The sequence below is a fragment of the Dipodomys spectabilis genome, unplaced genomic scaffold (assembly GCF_019054845.1).
Source record: "Dipodomys spectabilis isolate Male_0828 unplaced genomic scaffold, ASM1905484v1 ptg000276l, whole genome shotgun sequence".
NCBI lineage: Eukaryota > Metazoa > Chordata > Mammalia > Rodentia > Heteromyidae > Dipodomys > Dipodomys spectabilis.
Window position 1 is genome coordinate 1,061,938 of NW_024870953.1, and position 18,157 is coordinate 1,080,094.

Below are 18,157 nucleotides of genomic sequence, written 5' to 3' on the forward strand. Positions count from 1 at the left end.
TTGGCCTGGGTTCTGTTCTCAATCTTCCTCAGTAGTTAAGAGTTCAGATGGGAGCCCCTGGTGCCAAGCAGTAAGAGTATTTCTTAAAGCAACTAGACATATATATGACCTAGGCATGTGAACACCTCAGGACAAGAATAAAAGAGCAGTGAAGCATAGAGGACAGGCCTAATTTTAACTAGCTACTTGGAGGCTGAATAAGCTTAGCTAGCTACTCTGGAGGCTGAGATATGAAGACCACTATTCAAAGCCAGTCCAATCATGAAAATACATGCGATTATCTCCGAAAAACCAGAAGTAGAACAATGGCTCAAGTGGTAAACCTCTATCCTTGGTCACAGAAGCTTAAGCATGATGAATGAATGAATGAGCACTTGCACATGGGCATGTGTGTACACACATGCATGTGTACACACACATACACACACACACACACAAACACATGAGTATTTCAATGCGAAGTTCTTTTTTTACCTTGCTGTACTCTATTTCCCTGTATTAGTTTACAAATTAACAAAATCAACTAAGCACCTATTTATATACAACTCATCGTGTTTCTCTAAACTCAACTATCTTTTTGGAAGCATGCTTTTATTTGACCCAAATGTAAACTATTCAGGAATTTGATTCTTCTCCCTCAATTCTGTAGAATTAGATGATTGTTTAGCTCCCTCCAAGCAATATAATTTTGTGAAATCCTGCATCAAGCAACGTATTTCTTTCACTAGAAGGGAAGCCTCTGTCAAACAATTAATAATAGGTTTTTCTTCTCCTTGCTAGTATCTGTAGTTTTATTATCTTCATATATTTCATGATCTGTCTGTGTATAACAAAGACGGCTGTAAAAATAAAAAGACTCTTCACAGCACTTATCATTTATATACCATCCATAGGTATGAAGGTGTTTAAATATTACTGAAATTGCTTTGGAACAAATCATGTTCACATTGACTATCGTGAAAAATAAGAATTGGTTTCTCAGCACTTTAGGTAAGAACTTTTTTGAAAGAAACAAAAGGAAAAGTAGGAACAACTCAACACATATATTCAAATGAAACAAAACAACCCAAGAAAACAAATTAATTCAGTACTCATGAACCTGCAGGAAATGCAAAGATTAAAAAAAAAAACATCAGCTATGACAAGCTTATGAAAATCCTGACTACATGGGAGTCTACTCTTGTGAGGATAGAGGTTAAAGCCCAGACTGGACAGAAATATCTGTACACAATGCCATGTACATGTTATTCTAAATTCCAGGAAGAATAATATAACATGGACTGAGCCCAAGGTCATACACAAGTATCTGAAAAATAATCAGGATGATTTAGGGCTGGGGACATGACAAAGTGGTGAGAACATCCATTTAGGGGACACAAGACACTCAATTCAAACTCTAATATTTGGGTATTATGTAAAAAGCTATGATTTTAAATAATTGGAATAATTGAAAGATTTGAGTATTTGAGTGGAAAAATGCATGAGAGAGATAGAATGAACCCATGGTGCAATACTTTCAACTTAAGTGAAAATGTTTTATGGTACTTCAGACAAAACAGAGTTACCTTGCAAATGAGCATGGTTGTACATTTGGGTGATGGAAATACTTTACTTACACAGGTGTAAATTAAATAGATTTTTTTAGGTAGATTGTACTTCTTGAACTAAGAGCCTGGATGATGTCCCTGAGATTTTTCTCTCAAGACTACCACTCTACTACTTTGAGCCACAGTTCCAATTCTGATTTTCTGTTGGTTGTTTGGTGATAAGAGGATACTAGACATTCTTGCCCAGGATGGCTTCAAACCATGATTGTCAGATCTCAGCCTCCCGAGTAACCAGGATGCCAGGCATGAGCTGTCGATAGTTTTCATAATTTAGTAAATTGTACAGTTACTGAAGTTGTACATTATCATTATAACCTGTGTAATATATGTGTGTATGTATATATCAATGCATACGGATAGAAATATTTTAACATATTTTTGTATCTACAGTAGATTTATGATATTATCCATTATAAAATAAAATGGAAACAAAAGTTAATAAGGATCAAAACAAAGGAAATTATCACGTTTCTTGGTGTTTAATGGAATACGAATTGCGAGAATCAGTTTGGGAAAACCATCTCTACGTTAACAAAATGGATAAGAGGTATTAATTCCAATCCATCTATTAGCCCATATTGTGCAACCTCACACATGAGTGTCAAAATCAAACAACACTTTTTGCCTTTGCTTTTAACTCACCTGTTATAATTTACGGGTTAGATGAAGTAATCAAATAAAGATTAAAATAATGTTATGTGAGGCTATGAATTAGAGCTGAAAATGATTTTAAACATGATAATAGCTAATTAACTTGCATATTTCTTACTTTTACTTTGTCATGTCCCTCATTCCCATATTAGGAAAGTATATAGAAGGTTCTCACTGAATTATATGTACAATTATGAAAAAAAATGTATTGAAAGAATATGGGCACAATGTGGTTTTAGCTTATTGAGACCTGTAGGGAGAAGTGTGTTTTTGAGGACTTGCAATACATTGTGATGAAGATGAAAGGAGGGATGTGCTTATTCTGGAAAACTGGCTAGGGGATTGCTCCCATAAAGGTAGTGATGAATTCTTCCAAAAGGTTACAGTAAAATCACTTTCACAAGCATGTTCACTGCTGCACAATTCACCGTAGCCAAGTTACGGAAACAGCCCAGATGCCCTTAGGCGGAGTGATGGTTGGAGAAAGTGTGGCACATATACACAATTGGATTGCACCTATCCATTTTTAAGACTGTTACATTATTTGCAAAGAAATGGATAGATCTAAAAATTTATTAAATGAACAAAGTCAGAGCCAGACACACAAAGGACCCATGTTCTGTCTCATATTTGGAAGCTAGAAATTTATACAAGTTTACACAAAAATATTAACCAAAGCATGCGATTTGCAGAGGAGTATTTCAAAGGTGTAATTTCTTATAAAATTGAACTTTACTCCAACAAAATTAATAGCAGGAAACTATCATTTGGACGATGTGAGTGGAAGTCAAAAGGAAGGAATAAAGAGAGTTATGGAGGAAGAGAGTGAAGGTATAATATTCAATGCAACTGTATAAAACTAGAAAAAATTAAAGTGGAAGTGGCGCTGTAGCTCAAAAAGTGGCGCTGTAGCTCAAGTGGTAGAGCGCTCGCCTTGAGTTGAAGAGCTGAGGGACAACGCCTAGGCCCAGAGTTCAAGCCCCACGACCGACAAAAAAAAAATATTAAAGTGGGATGAGGTTTGGAAGGGTGTGGAAAAGTTATATAAAGATCCATTATATTAAAAAACTGATTTGTTGAATGGAAATTCCCTTGTACAAGAATTTAAGATAAGAAAATTATAATTAAAAACAATGGAGACATCTGATCATAAATTCTATTTCCATCTCTTTTAAAAATAAAAATTATTTGTTCTATAATTTGATCAGAGGGATGGATTTTGTGGCTAGCTATATCATTGCACATCTGTCTCTCTCTTCCTCTTTCCTTCTCATGGTTCTCATAGGTAATAAGATTACTCCATAATTATCCTAATTTATTTCGCTTGTATAGTTTTTTTACATCATTTCACTTTCTGCTCTGTCATTTCCCAATTCATTTACATATAAGGCATTATTTCCTATTTTCTCATTCCTAGAATAAGCTGCACATGAAGACACCACTGGTCCTCATTTTCAGTTTGTCCCTTTGAATAAAGAGGAAAGTCTTTCCTCTGCTCTCTACCAAATCTCTACTCTCCAGTTAGAATAATTTAGAATAGTAAAAATGAAAAAAGAGAAAATAAATAATAGTGAAAAAACAGATGCAGAAAATTCACCGAAATAACGATGAATATACACCTCTTCATCTAGAAGCCTTCTGTGGACACTTAGACATTGTCCATGAGTTGGTGGCTCAAAGCAGATATTCATGGAATAACTGTGAAAGGCTGGATACCCTTGCACAGTACTTATACATGGAATAATACCAGAGTGGCTTCTTTATTTCATCATGAGGCAGACACCAGTGGCCAAACTAATGGCCTCTTGACCCCCTTGCTGCTGGGTATAGATATAGCAAAGATACGCTGGATCTCCTTCTGTTGAACCATTATATCAAACCAGATCTGAAGCACAACTTAGAAGAAACTGCATTTGATATTACCAAAAGGATAAGTATGTATCACTACCTCTTTGAAGTTGTGGAAAGCTGTACAAATTGTTCTCTTAAGTCCTAATGTTTCCATTAAGTTTCTTAAATTTCAAAATTGCCAGTCCATCCCATGTGTCCATACAAAATATTTTCACAATAACAAGCAACAGCAATATTTTACTTTAGAAATTCATGGATTCCATGGTATTCTCCCAAGTGAATTGCCTGACTTTGATGTCAAAATATATTCGAGTTGTTTGTATACATCAATAATGATATCTATAGAGTTTGTGCTTTTTTTAAATCAGAAATAATTTTAACTTATCTGTTGAAATGAGTAGTAGAGAAACTAAAGATATTTCTGGTGCTTGTCTGAAAAAAGTATATTTTAAAATATTTATATTCTGTTTGTATAATGTCCATAATCTATTTCTTTCTCTCCTAGATATAATACTTTGAATTCGACATTATATTATAATATATAGGTCCATTAATAAATGTGTTCTTTCAGATTGCGTTCCATATAGAAACAGTTTAAGATTCCTTTAATTCCTAGGTCCTTATAGAATTTTATTTCTTTGGGATAAAATGACAATGTTATCTTATTTCAAAAGTTTTATAAAGGTTATGCTATATAAAGGCCTTTCTAAAAAGGTGAAGATTGAATTCACTCATGTCAAACTAACTTTTATTTCTATGAATTATATGTATTATTACACTTGTATATTTGTAATCAACTTTTTCATAACTTTTTCATTTCTTGCATCTGAAGAATGAAAAATATGGAATACTTCACAAATTTTCATATCATCCTTGTGCAAAAGCGATGTTAATCTCTGTATTGTAATTCAGGTAGACATGCTGCTGAAGCATGTAGTATCTTGTAAATTTACGTAGTTAATAATGCAAACTTAAGATAGGCATATATCCTTGGTTGCCTATTTGCAACCAGGAAACCTATTGTTCCCAAATTTGCTATTCATCTTATTTCTGCAAAATTCTGTGTATGGTGGAAAAAACTTATATTGTTTGTTCAATTGCTCACATTTGCGATTTTTTGTCAATAACTATTTTAAGTCTTTTTCATTTGAAATTTGATCATACTTTGAAGACTTCATAGCTAGGTCCAAAGGTGATGGATTTTCAAGTACTTATTTTTTAACTGATTTAGCTTTGTGGAGCTAATGGATTCAAAGTAAGCCTTGCTTAAGAGCTACTTCTAAACTTCTGCAGCTTAAAATTTCCCAAATGAGGTCTTACTGGCACAAATGTCTGCCTGACCCTTTACCCTTGCTCCATGTAAGAACAGACCTACCAGAATATCTTACCCTGACAGCATAGATTGTCTTATTGGAGCAAAACTAATCTTAGTTACAAAGGATCATAAAGTGATGAACAGTTCAGACAGAACTGTTCAGACTAAGCCAGGTGCTGATGGCTCATGCCTGTAATCCTATCTACTCAGGAGGCTCCAGGAGAAGTCCATATGTTTCTCCTTGTTATTAGGCCTTAAATTGGTAATGTTTTTTTTTTTAATTTAATTTAATTTTATTTGTGAACATACTGTACAGAGGAGTTACAGTTACATGGGCAGGATAATGTGTACATTTCTTACCAAGCATTGCAGCCTCCTCCTTTGTTTACCCTTCACATCCCTTCCCAGCCTCCCCCCCCTCCCCCACTCCCCCACTAATCCCAATCCTTCTCCTTCCCCCCCCCCCCCCCCCGCACCAACGTTGTAAAGTTCGTTTTGGACATGACAACTTGTACTTCTCATTGTTGCAACAGGTCCACCTGTATCCTTAAACAACTGGTTTTTCCCCATCTCCTCCACAAGTTATACTGACATCAAATATAGTGAAAGCAAGGGTTATAAAGGTGGCTCAGTGGTAGAGCGCTTGCCTTGCATGCCTGAGGCCCTGGGTTCAATTCCTCAGCACCACATAAGAAAAAAGCCGGAAGTGGCACTGTGGCTCAAGTGGTAAGGCACTAGCCTTGAGCTGAAGAGCTGAGGGACAGCGCCCAGACCCAGAGTTCAGGCCCCACAACTGGACCAAAAAAATAAAAATAATTGGTAATGTTTTAATCACAGTGTTTCCTCTTGCCTCTAGGCTGTACATCTCCGAATGGTAAAGCTTTAAGTTTAATTCTACCAAACACTGAGGTAGAGGTAATGGAATAATATTTTAAAACAGTTGCCTTTGTTACCTTAACCACAAGAGAACAATGCAAAGCATTTTCTTATATTATATATACTTATATATTTTATGTTTATGTGCTGATTTTATATTTCACACAGTGAATCTTACTGGAATTAATTTATAATTTGACAAATTAATTGATATTTATTACAATAAATAGATTGGAATATAAATAATCAGGATTAGACTATATATTAGAATATAAAAAGTATCAATGCAATGTTTTCAGTATAAACTTGTGATACCTTCTAATTGTTCTTGGTTTCTGAATTCACATGGTAAAAAAAACAATGTTGTTTTCTTTAATCTATAAGGGGTTTTACTCTGCTGCTCTGTTTATTGTTTTAACTCGCTGGTCCCAAACTGTTTTTCTCCATATTTCTGAAGCATTCCTACTGATTATACTCAAATTTTGCTGATATGATGTCTAAAAGGTATTATTCTTCCACAGGATCCACGGGTCCTAGGATCCCAGGTCCCAGTTACCTGCATCATCAAATAACTAGGGCAAGAGATCTCACCGAGGCCCATGCAACATACCAACAGAAAGTAATTGAAGACCCATCTTAATTTCTCATTTCCTATATTTCAGGGGCCCAATTCCTTAAAATGCAGGAATTAGCAGTAAGCACTTGAGAAATGCAAGGCAACTTAAAATGCAATATGAAATCACAAAATGTGAAAGTACAGTAATTCAAACTTTCTATTTTCAGATGACCATCCCATAGGAGTGAACAAGACCACAAATGTCACAAAATGATTTGTAATACCCATCTTCTAATCATTAATGAATGATTTCAGTCCAGAATCATCAGGCCAAAAAATAGTTCCTGGAAAGATAGATCCATAATTGATCTACCAATTCTAGGAATATTTGTCATACAGTTCAAATATAATTCAGAAAAAACATTGATTGAGAAGAACCTTATTGCTTCAAAACACTAGTACTTCAGTCAAACTTGGTTCTGTAGTGTAAAAAGGTTGTCATTCTCAAACCAATGATAACCTACATTTAATCTTCTGAAAGTATATTCCTTTTCAAATAAACTTTTTAAAAACACATTTGCCAAAATAACAATTTACAAGTAGATGATATTTAGTGACATTACTAGTTTTTCAAGTGTAGGGAGCAAGTTAAAATAGAGTTGATTTATTTACCCAGCACTAATGCCAAACAGGTTCAACCATTCATTAAAGTGTAGAAATAGGACCCCTCACCATTTGTGTTTTTCAGTAGGTGCTTTCGAAAATTTGTTAAATAGATCAGCCTCCCATATTTCAAACCAAAACATTAGCTAATAAAGTAAATTTCATCACATAAAACATACTTTTTAAAAAGTCATGAATAGTTGCCCTATCATATGGTGTTTTATGTTTTCCCTATCTGTCTAACATAGTAAGAAATATGACTTTAAGTCTTGAATATGGGTACTCATCAGAGATTTGACAAACATAAAATCTGTCTTCTTTCTCTATCATATTCCTCTACAGTAGTAAATTTTAGTTTTCTTCTTTTTCCACAACTCATAGGTAGTAGAAAATATTATCCCATGTAAAATAAAATAATCATAAACCACTTTACAAAGCCATAGTAATACATTCTCAGCCATTTTTAAACTTTCTTGTGGACTACAGATTAATCTTCCAAATGGAGGGGAATAAAATCAGGTCTAGGTGCTTCATGTCTCCAAGCTTGCAAATTGTTACTTCAGATGAATGAATTATGGAAATATAAGCTGACATCAGTTTAAGTATATGCAGAATTGAAACTCCATGGAATGTATATAAACCTTTCAAAGTAGGAGCAGACAGTTTAACAGAATGACTATCAGGAAGTTGAAACCAGAGAGGAATAATTGTAAAGACATAGAATGAATGAAAAATGGCACAAGGGTCAAGTACAGCTAGAATACTCAATGTACACATGTGAGAAAGGAAGTGGTAAATCGGAAATAGATCTTGTAGAAGGGGTTGGTTGAGAAGGATGGAAGGAGTGACTCTGATACAGGAACATTGGACAATTAGATGGACATACTTAATTGAAACACACTAGCACAACCTTTTGTAATTCAGTGAAAAAATACAACATAAAACACAAACACACAAAAAGCACAACCAAACAGCAATCTCTATAGAGTATGATGATGACTTCTCAAAATTTTAAATAGTTAATGAAGGACAATCTTGTGAAAAGCATACAAAGTTGTTTAAAGTGGGCAGTTTTGGGTAGAGGAGAATTTTTAACAGATTTAAATAGATTGTTTTAGGTTATAAATCACCTATATCTGTTGCAAATATTTTCTTCTGCATGTTCTCTTGGTCAGAACTGTATACTCCAATCCTGAGCCACACTTGATAGCTTGTAAAGATAGAATGGAAGAAACAAGATCAAGAACCCATTACTCCACTGGAGAGGAAACAGTCCTCTCTGTTTTCTCTCATTTCTATTGACTACTTTCATTCATAAGTTTATGTCAAGTGATTTGCATTATATATTTCCTTCTTTGTTCTGGCAAAATAATTGTTCAAAATAATTCAGTAAATATTATATTCCATTTTTTCTATCATGCTGTTTACTTATCCAAGCGAGTCCATTAAACTTTCCACTTGCATTTCGGTGCCACGGAAACCCAGCATCAATGTTAATGAGGACAATCTCTAATGTAAAACTTTGTCTCCAAAATACCAGTCCAAGAAGCTGTGATCACAAATATTTAGCTATACTTTTTTCTTTTTTCTTTTACCTTGAAAGTCTTCTTGTGTGTAAAGTGCCCTCAAAAATCAGTACTCCACCAATTTTTGGTTCAATCACTTCTAACCTCAAAGATATATTTTGCTAACAATATGCTTAGAGGAAACCGAAGAATACTCCACTTTTATCTTCTCTCTTAAGATTCTCCTTAGATACCATATCAGGAATATTGAAGTTATTCTTTGCAAAATTATTTCAATAGATTATTTTTCTATCCGTCTTGCATTTACTCAAAAAGTTGTATGGAGAAGAATAGAGTATAATCACCCATACCTTGGATGACAGTATCTGTTACAAAAGGACAATGCTCCTATGTCTTATTTCTCTGTCCTCCTCTTAGCTCTTGCCTGATTTCCCACTTATCACAGATTCTTGGCTTCAAGCCTAGTGAAGGTGAAGGACTATAAGGGCCTCCTCCATTGCTACATTTTAGGGCTAGATCTCCAGCATGAGGTAATCATGAACAACGCACACAAGGAACACATGTTGGGAGAACAGACTTAAGCATGTCTGGTTTATTTCTGCACAAGGGTTGGGATTTTATAGCCCCAGCTTTCCCAACCTCCGGAGTCCTTCCCAGCCAATTACTTAGCAGAGAGTTGATGATGGGCACTGCTTGGTGACAAGCACTGTTTGGTCCCCTTGGGGCATGTAGGGATCTTGGATAGCTCATGGCTGGCAAGCTAGGCGGACATGACTGTGGTCACATCTCTATTAGCAGGAGGTGTGCTTCAACAGCTAATCTAGCTGACTCAACCAGATCTGACCGGCTCTACCCACAAATTTCCCCTTTTCTTTTAAAAGGACAGTCACTATGGTGACCCGTCGTTGGAGGCGTTTTTGCCGGGAGTGCAAGCATTTAATAATTCCTAGGAAAGAAAGCCCTACAAGTGCAAGGCCTCCCCAGATGACCAGAGAGGATGGCGAAAACCATTGTTGTAACTTTTTAAGCACTCTTCTAAAAAGGAGGCAGTGGGAATAAGCTGTATGGTGGTTTGGTTTAGGCGGGTAACATCATGCAGCAGGTTTGGGGTGAAGTTTAAGTACTTAAGGGACCAAGGGCCTTTGATGTAGTTACTAAGTTCAGTGACATTGGGTGCAGGAGTGGAAAGCTGACAGACAGAAGTAGTCATTGCATTATATAGTCCTCCTTGTTGTAATCGAAGAAACGTAATCTGTTCTTGGAGCAAGTCTATTTGTTGTTGGAGCACAAGGAGGCCTCCCTTAAGATGATTGGCAACTTGTAAATGTTGTAATTCTATGGATGACAGTTGAGGGATGAGCTGGTTTATCTGTTGCACAGTGGACACACTTTGGGACAGCAATATAGCAGCACTGGTAGATGAAGCCACTGTAGCGATGATTTCGGACCTGATTGCAATGATCAATCCTACTGCTCTTTTAGTGCATGGGCGAATTAATTGAACCTGGGAAAACTGAGAGTCATTAGTAGCCAGAACAATAAATGGGGGAACACGTACCAAACCTGCAAAAGGCTATGAGTCACTGGGTTGCCAGTGATTGCTGAGAGTGCAAGTAGTGGAAGAGTTGTCTCCTAGACAAAAAAAAGAATGGGGCTCTAACCACTACCATTCCTGACACCTGGTCGTATCCATATTGGTTACAGCAACGAGTATTGGCCAATAGGAAAGGGGACAAATCGAGGCAGGAATGTGATGAGCAAACGATTGGCATGGTGGCTCCTAGGTCTCCCAATCATCCTCCTGAAGAGTCAAAAAACTCATTTAGATTTTGAGGTTTGGGATCTTTTTCAGATTGGTTGTATATAGCCGGGTAGAGGGACACCGCGAGCTCCCCAAACACTTTGCCTTGCTAGGAATTGGCACAAAGGCTAATCACTAATTCCTCAAGAGGAGTGCATATAGTGCCAAAGCTATCAAACTCCCTGCGTGGGCACAACTGCATATGAAAATGTATGTCAGTAGCCTGATAACAATTTTTTTCCAGTGGGACAAATGGGGTAGGATCCTGTGTAGTTCCACCATCCCATCCCATGCGTTACTGTTGCGAGGGGGATGGTACAGCCATCAAATTGCTTTATCATCTCGTTTGAAAAACAAAAACATCTAAAAGTAAGGTTTGTTTTTTGATGCCATAAGGCGTCTGCTGAGAAAGGAAGGCCTACCCTGCCATTGGAAGAAAGCATTTGAGATCATTAAGATTTGGGGGCTGGGCACTAAAGTTATCTTACCCTACCCTGCAGCAGATTGAGAATTGGCTGTAATAATGGCACACAATAGGAGGAATAGAGTACCATGCCCCGGGTCAGGGTCTGGGGCCATAACCTGGGCTTGTTCAACCAATATCTTTAGGTCTCCCCAAGTGTTGGCATGGGCTCTAGCTCGAGGTTTGTGTCTCCTGCTCCTCGCACTGTTCAAGCATAGCTGACGCATCTTTTGCTTAGGTGGTGACGGTTGGTCAGACAACTCCAGCTGGGATCCAAACAGGTTTATCACTCGTGTCTGGAAAGATACAAGCAAATCCTGTCCCTTGTGCCATTAAGGGAGCAGGGCCCTCCCATTTTCTTGTGATGGGGTCCCTCCATCTATCCAAAGGGACCAGAGTAGGTGTTTCATGAGTCCCAGTACAGGGAGGTGGGGGTCCCACATGTGGTGGGTGTGAATGTTAAAAAGTTTTTTACTATAAGGTAATAATTTAATAGTGTTTGGGGATTTTTAAGCCCTAGCCCCTCCAGTTCCCCCTTTTCTTTTAAAAGAATGGTCTTGATTTCTTTATGACTATGTTCAACAATGGCTTGCTCTTGTGGGTTATATAGAATACCTGTCTGGGGTGTAATGTTCCAAAAGGTACAAAATTCACAAAAATGTTTGGAGGTGTAAGCAGGGCCATTGTCTGTTTTAAGGGTCCAAGGAACTCCCATAATTGTAATGGCATGTAGAAGTGACTTAACAGCGTGCCTTTTTTTTCACTGTTAGGCTAAAGCAGTTATAAAGCCTGAGAATGTATCTATGCATTCAGGGATGTATTTTTGTTTACTGAATTGGGGGATATGGGTTATGTCCATTTGCCATGTGCTATTGGGTCTAAGGCCTCGTGGATTTGTTTCCATGGGTTGAAGTGATCCTAAGGGTAAAAGAGGTGCACAAGAGGAGCAGGACCGAATCATGTGCTTGCATTGTTGGTGTGTTAAATCAGGAAATAACTGTTTGATAGTAGCTGCCGATAAATGAAAATGATCATCTAACGTTCGGGCCTGGTCCATGCACATATTTGTGAGTAGTACAGTTGGTGTGACAGCACGATCAATGGCTTCATTACCAGCAGCTAGAGGTCTGGGGAGGTTAGTATGAGATCTAATGTGTTGAATGTACCAGGGTTGGACACGATTGTCTAATACATTTTGTAGTTTACACATTATTTTTGCTACTTCATCTTGTAATAAAACTCCAGGAAGAATGGCAACAGTTTGTACAGTATATAAACTATCAGAAAAAATATTAAGAGGTTCTTTGGGAAAAGATGTGAGGGCGTGCAAAATGGCCAGTAATTCACAGCTTGAACAGACAGGGAATGTTTTTGAAGCATGTATTTTTTAGTATTGGCATTGTAAAATCCATAAACAGTTTTGTTAACATCTGTAAAAAGTACAATGGCTTGATGTATAGGTTGCCCATTGGGACGAGTACAACATTTCCATGAAAGTGGGAGTTCTTGGGTAACTTTTAAAACGAGGTTTTTGGGCATATGATTATCAATGTTAAAATAGTAGTGGATGACTTGTAAAGCTAATGCCTCTTCGGTTGTTAGGAAATCAAAGATTGTTTTTGTAATGGGCCATGTAAGATGGTCAGGGAATCGGCCATAAGTTTGACGGCATCATTCCGCACCTTTGATGGCCAGATTGCATAGCATGGTAATGGATGTGCTAATTTTTGGTAATTGGGAAGTGGCAAGGTATACCCATTGTAACAAAACCATGGGTTTGCGTCAGCGCCACCATTAGGCCATTATTATTTAATATAATTAGGTTGATTTCTTGGGTGGTATCTAAAAACACCAAGGGTGTTGAACATAATCAATCAGCGACTTGTTGTGAAACTTGTTGAGCATCAGGTGAAAGTATATGAAGGGAAGTTGGGTCAGAGGGTCCTTGAAGCAATTGAAATAACAGTTGGAGTTGTTGGGTGGGAAGACACATAAAATTGCATAACCAGTTGATATGTCCACATAATTGTTGTAATTCAGTTAAAGTATATTGGGATTTAATGACAATATGAGACCCATTTGGGGTAGTTGTTTGATTTAAATGGTATCCAAGATAGGCATAAGGGGCTTTGAGTTGAATTTTTTCGGGGGCAATATTAAGGCCCAGCACTGTAAAGTTCTCCTTGAGTTCTGTTAAACAGATTTGCATGGTTGTAGCATTTTTATGTGCTATTAAAAAGTCATCCATGTAATGGACACAAAAGCATTTGGAAAGCAAAGTCCTAATAGCATGGGCAACATACATCTGACATATAGTAAGGCTATTTTTCATACCTTTAGGGAGAACTTTCCATAGATATCGGTGAGTACGTAGTTGACAATTAGGTTCACATACTGAGAAGGCAAAATATTCTTTATCTTTGGGGTGTAGGGCGGTGAAAAAAGCAGTCCTTGATGTCAATAATGGCAATGTGCCAATCTTTGGGTATTGCAGAAGTGTGTGGAGTCCGGGTTGAAGCGTTCCTATCTTTTGTATATGACTATGGAACGTAGATCATGGAGAAATCTCCACTTTCCTTGAGCTCTTTTTTGGATAATAAAAATGGGGAATTGTGGGGACTGATGCTAGGTTCTATGTGTCCCTTTTTTAGTTGCTCCTCCACTAGAACCTGGAGATGAGGGAGCTTTTCAGAGGAAATAGGCCACTATTCGACCCAAATGGGTTTGGTGGTGTCCCATTGGAGTGGAATTGGCTCTGGTCATGCAACAGTGGCCATTAGAATTGGGGGTAGTGTGGGTTATTAACGGCTCGATCGGTTATGATGTCTTCATAAAAAGCCGTATCATCTATTGTTATCAGAGTACCCATATTAGTGAGGACATCTCTTCCTCAAAGATTGTATGGAAGGCCAGGGGCAACAAGAGGTTTAAAAGCCCCGGTGACCCCACCACAGTTTTCCCGTCTTACAGGCCATTGGACATGGAGGAAATCTGTTTTTCCACCGACTCCTTGTATGCAGGCACCAGGAATTAGGTTCCATCCCTACCCTTCTACTTCATCTTTTCTAAGGACTGTACAGTCAGCTCCTGTATCAATGATGCCCTTAAATTCTGTTCCATTGATTTTAAGTTTCATTCTAGCTTTTCCATTTTGGGTAGGAGTAGACCATAACACTTGAGGTGGTGGCTGTTGCCTTTGTCCTATTGTGGTTGGGGCTGAGGACTGCCGCTTATTTAGTTGAAAGGCTGAGTCGTAGAGCAGCATTCAGAGGTCCAATGAAAACCCTTTTTGCATTTACGACATACAGAAGGAGGTTGTTTTCTTTTGGGTGAGCCCCAGAGTGATGGGCAATCCTTTATAAAATGACCAGTTCTGCCACATCCCCAACAAGGTCGATTTCCCATTCTGCCATTAGGGGGCGCGCGAGCACTGGCAGTCATAGAGGCTAAAGGAGGTGCAAGGATACTCAGCATGAGTTGATGACCCCAAATCTTTGGTGGATAGGATGCAGTCAGTGATCTCCATATTTCATTCAGGGGCAATGGCTTTTCTGCATTCCTGTGTAGCCCCTTCCCATATTAGCCTCTTGATTAGCACATCTCAGGCTCCAGCATGGGATACTTTCCAGGCCACTGCTTCTTGAACAAAGGCAACGAAGTCAGTGAAAAGATCATTGGGACGTTGTATGAGGGGTTTTAGTTGTTTGTCCCCTTCTTTAGAAGGCACTGAGGAGACAACCCTCAACGCACAGAGACGTACTTGGTCAAAGTACTGTGGAGGTGCTACTGCTTGTGCGGCAGGAGACGCATAAGCTGCCTCACCTTTTAAACAATCAGGGTCCCCCATGGTGGCATCCTGCCCTCTGGTAGTGATATTTTGTGTGCTTTGTTGTTCACATTCATCAGAAAAAGCAGCCTTCCATAAAAGGAAGACCCTGAAGATAATGCTGTGTTCATTAAACTCTTCCAATCATGGGGCAGTTAAGATCAATGCTAAGGGTTTCAAGCATTGGTTGAGCATTCAGGGACTATAACCCATCTTCCCTGACAGCGGCCCAGTATTTGTCAAGTACTTTTGGGTCATGGGGGTACCATTGGTTAGGTCATACAGAGGTTCGGTGGACGTTTACCGGGAATATGAACTGGGGTTCATTTATAGGCTTGGCTGTTGTTGCCACGATAGTTGTGGGGCCCATGAACAACTGTTGTATTACATGGGGAACAATGGGTTTTTGTTCCTGGGCAAAGTTGGATATCTCTGCCCAAGTATACAAAGTTTTCTGAGGGGAGTTCCCAGGCTGGCCTAAACAGCAAAAAGAAGTGATTGGGCAGGCTTCCTGGGACTGATAGTGTGGGGGAGGCGGTTTTACAAGCATAGCTGGCCAGCCCCCTGGGTCACTTAATAGTGGAAGTTGTTGGTTATCTGTGTTCTTGCTGGAATTGTTTGCTGTATCACAAGAAGATGGGAGTGCTTGAGCAGCTTTGCCATTTTCCTTTTGTTGTTTCTTCTTGCAGCGAGGTGTTAAATGCCTGTAGAATTTCCCCTTCTTCTTTCCCTGATAGACAGGCTTGAATACCTACTATGATGGGGTAAAAGGTTAGGGGCAGCTCAGCGCCTTCACGGACTTCCTTTTTATGAGCTGCCTGAAGGACGTGGGTCCACCTGTCTGGATCCCAAATGTCCCCGGTGTCAATACAAGGACACAATTCACTCACTATTTCCCATATTAAACTAGCTTCCTTTTGTGATACTTTTATCTGCCTACTCCAGAACAGGGCAACAAGTGCTCGTGATTGAGGCTCTCCTACTGCGGGGGAAGGTTACTCATAGAGGCACTAACCTTGCACTAGACCCTAGACCATCTATCTGCCAAAAGCAATCGAGCCTGTCGTTAGGCACCACTTGTAGGGCTAGTCTCTGGCAGGAGGTAAGTGTGAACGAAGCACACAACAACACACGTTGGGAGAACAGGCTTAAGCAGGTCTCGTTTATTTCTGCACAAGGGGGTGATTTTAAAGCCCCAGCTTTCCCAACCTCCTGAGTCCTTCCCAGCCAATTACTTAGCAGAGAGTTGCTGTAAGGCACTTGTGATGAGCACTGCTTGGTGACAGGCACAGATTGGTCCCCCGGGGGAATGTATGGAGTATGGACAGCTCATGGATGGCAAGCTAGGCAGACATGCCTGTGGATCATGTCTCTATGAGCAAAAAGTGTGCTTCAACTGCTACTCTAGCTGACTCAACCAGATCTGACAGGCTCTACCCACACTACATCTTCATGGTTTTCCTTTTACAACTCGTTTTATTGGATGTGGAATTTATTTTCATGTCTTCATTCAATCTGTTCTGCATTGTAGTGATCTAAATAGGCTCTGTAAAATCACTTTAGGTAGCAAAAATATTAAGACAATGTATATCAAGTAGTTTGGCCTCCCTCCACTGCTGAAGCCAATATGCTTAGCTAGGGCTTCTAAGTACGTGTTTTCTTGCCTTTTCAATTTGCTCAATTCTTTTCTGATCCCAAAACTTTTTGGCTTATGTAATAAGAAAAGTCTTCTCTATCTCATGTTAATAAGGATATTATATTTTGTGAGCTACTAAGAAATGTGAAATCATTGGTTTCAAGTATCCAATCAGATTTTCTTCTGTGGTTCAGGGCTTCATGTGCAAAGGCATTGTGGAAAGTATTACAAATAGAAAAGTGTAAACCCAATACCTTCTTTCATTGTTGAGGGCACTTTCTCCCTAAATATTTTGACCCAAATTATCTTTTTCAGAGAATTACTGTTTGGTAATTAAAGTCAAGTCACAAATTTTGATGTCCTTTTTTTTTTTTTTTAAAGAAGTTTGAATTTAAATTCCAATACAACCTTGTTTCACACAGTAGGAGTAGATTTCCTGGGTAAGGACAATTCTCAAAGGAACCTACAGGATTTACAGCAAGGTTTCTGAGGTTTGTTTTTTTAGTGTGAAAATGAGCCATCTTCACCCACATTGCTCCCTGTCAGCTAAGTCTCCATGGATTACTTTGCATGAAAGCCTATTTTCCCAGGCAATTTTAAATTTTCATAATAGCTAAGTTGTTAAAAAGTTTGAACAAATTAAAATTTACCTGTTATAATTTTAAAACTCTTTTGAAATTTCTTTATTAGAACCGCGAATTCACCAATCCTAACTCCTCCTTTACCATCAAAAACAGTTAACATGTTGTTTTCATGATATACTGTCCATGAAACTATTATTTTCCAGTGGCTATGTTATGCATATACATAACCTTATAATCTGATTCTGAGCAAAATGAACTCCAAGATATGTAAACAGAGAGTATTATTTGTGGTTGTTGTTTTTAATGTACTATGTGATTTCTATTTTCTTTTGGTTTTTTCCCCTATGCTTTATTCCCTGCTGTATTTGATTTTGGTAGCCTGTGTATTGTGTATATATTTACCTTAATGAGGGAAGGGAAGAGGAACAACAAAATGGTGAGACAAAGGACAAACCAATGCAATAGTAATACTCACAAGACAATATGTTGGAAATGTACATTACAACTTGTGAGGGGTATTGGGGTGAAGGAAAACTGAAGAAAATGAGGGAGGCGGTAACAAGTTTGAAAAGTTATGTATTCACTACCTTAAAATTGCTGTAACACCACTGTACATCACTTTGACAATAAAATTAAATTTTAAAAATAAGCTGCATGAAATAAAATTAAACTGTATTGGTATAGTAAATATTATTCTTTATGTAGTAACTTTTAAAAAATCAATATTGTTTGGCATCTAATTTGAAGTAATTATCCCTTTTTAATCAGAGGACCATCAACTTGAATGCTATCTGACTAGACA

General features: G+C 38.1%; 1 pseudogene; it reads right to left on the reverse strand.

Annotated features, from left to right (window-relative positions):
* Positions 1-4,945: 4,945 nt before the first annotated feature.
* Positions 4,946-5,042, reverse strand: LOC122126391 (annotated as a pseudogene).
* Between the last annotated feature and the right edge of the window lie 13,115 nt (positions 5,043-18,157).